The sequence below is a fragment of the Meles meles genome, chromosome 2 (genome assembly GCF_922984935.1).
Source record: "Meles meles chromosome 2, mMelMel3.1 paternal haplotype, whole genome shotgun sequence".
In the NCBI taxonomy this organism is placed as follows: domain Eukaryota; kingdom Metazoa; phylum Chordata; class Mammalia; order Carnivora; family Mustelidae; genus Meles; species Meles meles.
In genome coordinates, this window is record NC_060067.1 from 154,900,439 (window position 1) to 154,906,671 (window position 6,233).

The 6,233-nt window shown below is 41.4% G+C and overlaps 1 non-coding gene across 1 annotated transcript; it reads left to right on the plus strand.

Moving 5' to 3' along the window:
* The first annotated feature begins 5,280 nt into the window (after positions 1 to 5,280).
* Positions 5,281 to 5,387, plus strand: LOC123937736. Its single transcript, XR_006817535.1, has one exon. It is a non-coding gene; the product is annotated as a U6 spliceosomal RNA (small nuclear RNA).
* Positions 5,388 to 6,233: the final 846 nt, after the last annotated feature.

The following is a 6,233-nucleotide window of genomic DNA, read 5'->3' on the forward strand; positions in this document are numbered from 1 at the left end:
TGAGCTAACTCAGGCCTACTGAACCAGGCCTCTGTTGAACTATCAAAAATAGGAAGAAAATGAGCCTTCAGGATCATTCAAAGTTTTTATTCTCACATTGATTTAGTATCATTGGATCTATTGATCATCTGGCTAAAGTGACAGGTCAGTTTGTACTGCATCTTGAATTCAATGCAAAATCTTCTCTTACTTTGACCTCCACAATCAACTGGAAACCTTCTGAGGTACTGATAAGTGGGTTGGAGCATTATTTTCAATGATAGTATTTGCTATCTACAAGCTCCAAGGAGGACTCACCAACTGCTGTGCCCCTTTCTTAGTGACAGGAGTGTAAGTGCAATAAATTGTCCTCTCTCTTAGAGTGGATGCCCTGAGATGTTCCAACCATTGGACCCCTAGAAACTTTACTAATGTATCAGGCCTCTGAATCTTTATCTTTCATCCTCTGGAGTGATAAGTCTAATCAGGACATTCAAAGTATTTTCCACTTCCTATTCCCCAGGGCTGATAAGCAAGATGACATTAATATAGTGGAATAATGTGATACTCTATAATGTGACAGAGAGCAAGACAGTTAACATGGTTCTTAGGGCAAGACAGTGGATATGAACTACTATACTTTCTAGGTCAATGCAAACCAATTTTAATCTTCTTTCTTAGAGGAAATGGAAAAGAATGAATTTTCCAGATCAATAATTACATACCATGTGCCAGAGTATGGGTTGTTGTAATTATGCCACATAAGGCATAACAGCTCATTTGGGGCTGCCAATTGATAAAATGTATGGCAAGTATATTATTGTCTGCCATGATTCATCTGGATTTCTGCAGGGACCTTTCCAATGAATTGAATGGAAATATAATGGGGATTCTTCTTTAAGTCTTGAGAGTGGCATTAATATTGGCAATTTCACCTGGGATGCAGTACTGCTTCTGGATAACTATCATAGTGGGAATTGTGATGTGGTGCTCAAATTCTCCATTTGAATCTCTCTGACTTATTACCCTATCTGTCAAATCTTTTTGGGAATCGCCTTGGCTGAAGAGAGCCTCTTCATCTAAAGTCATGACTGAAGTTTTCCGAAGGAACCCCACATTGAATGACTAATCAATGTAAGGAATATAAAGTTCTAGCTTCCTCACCTCCATTAGAGACAACTGTGGAAGGCCATCCCAGCTTTAAAGGACCTCATGGAGTTGTTGAGGCCTTTACTGAATTTGTATCACAGTCCACGATTTCCTTTACCTGGTCCTACTTCATTCTTTCCACAGGTGTTTATATCCTAAAGGCATTCCTTCATAAAGTTTTTGGATACTCTCAGAATCTGCTTCCTAAGGAATCCAAACTATGGGCAACTATCTTGATCAATAGTGACATTATCAGGGTTTTTCTACTATAAATGTTCTTAAACTAGAACATGAATAGAAGGGTCTGGGTTCTGCTTGCTGCTAAGTATAACCATCCTTGTGTGCACCCAGGAACGAGAAAAATGTATCTATTAGATGGGGTCCCTAAATCTGTTGTATCTAGTTTAACTCAAACTTGGGCCAGAACCATAATGGGGAGGTCTTAATGACATTTTGGGTCCTATTAACAGTGTCGTCTCAGATGACATATCCAACTGCTTTCAAAATATCTGAGTAATCTCCTTTCCCCCAGAGTACAGCTACCCTGGTAAGTGAAAAGTGTGTTGACCCAGGAAGGGATGAAGGACAGAGCCAATAATTCAATCTGCTACAGCAAGCATGAACGTGTATAAAAGAACTGAGAGTAGGAGGGAAAGTTTTTCAGACTGAGTGATCAGGGACTCTAAAGAAGTAATGTTTAAAATGAGACCTGGTTAACAAGCAAGAGTTAGCATAAGGAAGATTGGTGAAAAGAATACTCCAGGCAAATGACAAGAATGTGGAAAGGCCCTGGAGGAGAAAAGAACTTGTCCCATTGGGAGAATGGAAAAATCAGTGTGGTTGAGCCTGGTAAATGAAGTGGAGACATCAGTGGGAGAGACAGGATTTTTGGGCTACATGAGGAATATCCAGAGTTACAGTCAAGAGGTTTTCAAAAGTAGTCAAGGTTCAGGATTCCATAAGCTTCTGAGTGATGTGTATGAAACAGGAAATATTTGGAAAAATGTTTGTTATCCAATTTAAATAAAGTACCATTACTTCAACTTAAAGGCTTCCCTATTTAATGACATAAAAAAGTATGAACAAGCCTCTCTTAGAGAAGGAAAATCTTTTCTCCTAGGCTAAAGCTTCTGTGAAACACTAATGTTTCCCTTTGAAGTATCCTCTTAAATGTCATCCCCTGAATCATGCCCATTTTCTCATCTTACCTATCCTGCAAGCCCCAGACACCTCAGGAAGGTCTACCTGTGCCCCCTCTTAATGCACAGAATACTTCATACTGTGAAGTGAGTTATTAATACACATATTAGCACAATTAATATGTGCATATACATATAGCACAACTATTCTTACATAGGATTTAGAACTGTCTACTTATGTCTCACTACGAAAGAGGAGTTAAGTTTACCCATGGGTAACCCCAGAGAACAGTCTAAAGTTTGTCCAGAAAGTAACTCCACCCCATCCCAACAAGTGCCATAAACAAGGAAAGACTGAAATACAGAAGAAATGAAGAAAGTATGTTCATCTCTACATTTTGCCTCCATTAAAGCAATAAACTGGTAGTTCTCAAACATCAGCTACATGAATATGGCCAAATGATAGCTCATAATTTATTATTTGTATCTTTGAAATATAACTGTTTAAACAAAATTAGAAACCATTTTCTCTCTCTCTTTCTTTTGGTTTATAATGTAAATAAGCAAATTGTATGACAGCAACTGAATGAAGGTTAAAGATGAGGGGAAGAAGGGTATTATTACAAGGTTTTTATACTAAACATGAATTGTATATCATGTGAAGGTAGTCTGTCACAAGTTAAAAATGTTTAATGTAAGCCAGGGTAGCAAACCTTTTCTTAAAGGAAAAGGTAGTAAATATTTTAGATTTGTGTGCCATAGAGTGTCACAATTTGCTCACCTCTTCCGTTTTAACTTGAAAACAGCTATAGACAATGTAAATGAATGCGTGTGGCTGCCTTCCGATATCTGATTTACAGAAACACTCACAGGCCATAGTTTCCCGACTCCTACTATAAACCTTAAATCAGTCACTAAAATAAAACATTTATTTTTTTATTTTTTAAATTTTTTTAATTTTTAATTTTTTAAATTTCTTTTCAGTGTACCAGAATTCATTGTTTATGTCCCTCACCCAGTGCTCCATGCAGTACGTGCCCTCCATAATACTCACCACCAGGCTCACCAAACTTCCCACCCCCCGCCCCTTCAAAACCCTCAGATTGTTTTTCAGAGTCCATAGTCTCTTATGGTTCATCTCCCCCTCCAATATCCCTCAATTCCCTTCTCCTCTCCATCTCCCCATGTCCTCTGTGTTATTTGTTATGCTCCACAAATAAGTGAAACCATATGATAATTGACTCTCTCTGCTTGATTTATTTCACTCAGCGTAATCTCTTCCAGTCCCATCCATGGTGATACAACACATGAAAAAATATTCATCATCACTAGCCATCAGGGAGATTCAAACAAAACCATATTGAGAAGGGAGTCAAGATGGTGGGGAAGTAGGAGGATGTGCCTTTTCAACCTGTACCCTAAAGTGAGCTGATTACCTACCAAAGAACTCCGATCACCCATGAAATCAGCCTGAGATCAGAATTATACACGTCTGGATCTCTACAGGAGCAGAAGATGCCAGTGGGCAGGTAAAGCAGAGTAGGAACTTTGAACTGATATCGGAAGATAAACAAAAGGGGGAGGGAGCCACCAGAGGCGACTGTTTGGAAAGTAATACCCCAATACAAGAGTGCCCTGTGTCTGGGGTCCAGCATTAACTTGGAGTCTGGTTGAAAGCACTCAAAAAAAAAGAGAAAAGGATCATGGGGGGGGAATTGTGGGAATCAGGGTGGTTAGGGACAGGGGCTTAAGTCCCCGGACCCAGGACAGCCTCCCCTGGCGCTGAGCCAGAGAGTGCGGTGGAGAAACCAGGTCTCGGCTCCCGTGAGGGGATGGGAGCCTCGCCAGACAGCATTCCTGAGATGCACATGCCCCACACCCTCCCTGAGAGAGGCACAGGCAGGCATTAGCCTGGCGCTCTTAGACCCCCCACTGAGGGATCAGAGCCTGAGACCAGTGCGCCCCACACCCTTCCCTGGGGGAGGTGCTCACGGGCACTAGCCAGGAGCTCTGGGAACCGGAAAAAACAGGCACTCCCAGCCCAGGCCAGTGGGAAAATCTCAGTGTGCTATTGCTGCTTGGAACCTCTCTGGTGGTCTGGAGCTTCCCAGACAGCCACCGCTGCCCTGGTTTTGGGTACAAGGAGAAGATCCTGCATCCCCAGGGACCTTGACTCGGAACCTGCTCTGCCAGCAGCGCTGCAGAGCATTCTGGGGCTTCTCTCTGAGAGGGAGGTCTGGGTGCAGTTTGCTCTCCTCTAAACCTCCAAAAACCATCAAAAGCTGTCAAGGCAAGAGAAAACAGATGAACAAACATAAGAACCTCCAGAGAACAAAAGCCTGAAAAAAATGGTTTCCTCAGAGCCCACCCCCTTGAGGGGGGCGGGAGGACTTAACTCAGGGAACATCATTGACTGAAAACCCACGTGGCAGGCCCCTCCCTGAGAAAACCAACCAGGAAGGAAGAAAAAAAAAAGATGACAAGAGAACAACCACCACTACTTCATAAATACAACTTTTATTTTTAACTCGTTATCGCTATTCTGGTTTGTTTTTTTTATATACATATACATAATTTTTTAACCTATTTACCATCACAGTGAGATGTCCAGTACATCAAGTTCCTTAATAACCTTCTAACCTGACCTTTTTGATACATACACCCATGTTTTTCTTTTGCTTTTCTATTTTTTAATTTTTTTTAAATTTTAGCTTAGTTTAGTCTAGTTTATTCTTTTTTAATTTTTATATTCTAATATACATATAGAGTTAAACTTCAAGGTAATCCCCTATCCCCAATCAATGCTACCCCTACAGGTAAAGCAATTTTTAATCCCCCTTTATCTTAGGAAAGTTGAGTCCTTTAACAAAGATATCAAGATACATCCAGGAAGAATCAAAATAACCTTCCTCGCCCACACTGAGAATTTATAACCAATCTCCCATCTTTTCTTTCCGCCAGTGTTTCTGTGTATTTGGATTTGTCCTGATAGTATATAAATCTTATACTTGGGGTGCTCGCTTCGGCAGCACATATACTAAAATTGGAACGATACAGAGAAGATTAGCATGGCCCCTGCGCAAGGATGACACGCAAATTCGTGAAGCGTTCCATATTTTTAGGGCGATCTGGCTGCGACATCTGTCACCCCATTGATCGCCAGGGTTGATTCGGCTGATCTGGCTGGCTAGGCGGGTGTCCCCTTCCTCCCTCACCGCTCCATGTGCGTCCCTCCCGAAGCTGCGCGCTCGGTCGAAGAGGACGACCTTCCCCGATAGAGGAGAGGACCGTTCTTCGGTCAAGGGTATACGAGTAGCTGCGCTCCCCTGCTAGAACCTCCAAACAAGCTCTCAAGGTCCATTTGTAGGAGAACGTAGGGTAGTCAAGCTTCCAAGACTCCAGACACATCCAAATGAGGCGCTGCACGTGGCAGTCTGCCTTTCTTTAAAAAAAAAAAAAAAAAAAAAAAAAAAAAAAAAAAAAAAAAAAAAAAAATCTTATACTTGGGTATCTTTTTGACGAGGTTCTTCCTTTTTTGCTTTTATATATATATTTTTCTCTTGTCATATACTTTTTTTAAATTTGTTTATTTTCAGCATAACAGTATTCATTGTTTTTGTACCACACCCAGTGCCCCATGCAATACCTGCCCTCCCTACTAACCACCACCTGGTTCCCCAACCTCTCACCCCCTGCCCCTTCAAAACACTCAGGTTGTTTTTCAGAGCCCATAGTCTCTTGTGGTTCACCTCCCCTTCCAATTTTCCTCAAGTACCTTCTCCTCTCCATCTCCCCATGTCCTCCGTGTTATTTGTTATGCTCCACAAATAAGTGAAACCATATGATACTTGACTCTCTCTGCTTGACTTATTTCACTCAGTATAGTCTCTTCCAGTCCAGTCCTGTCACTACAAAAGTTGGGTATTCATCCTTTCTGATGGAGGCATAATACTCCATTGTGTATAT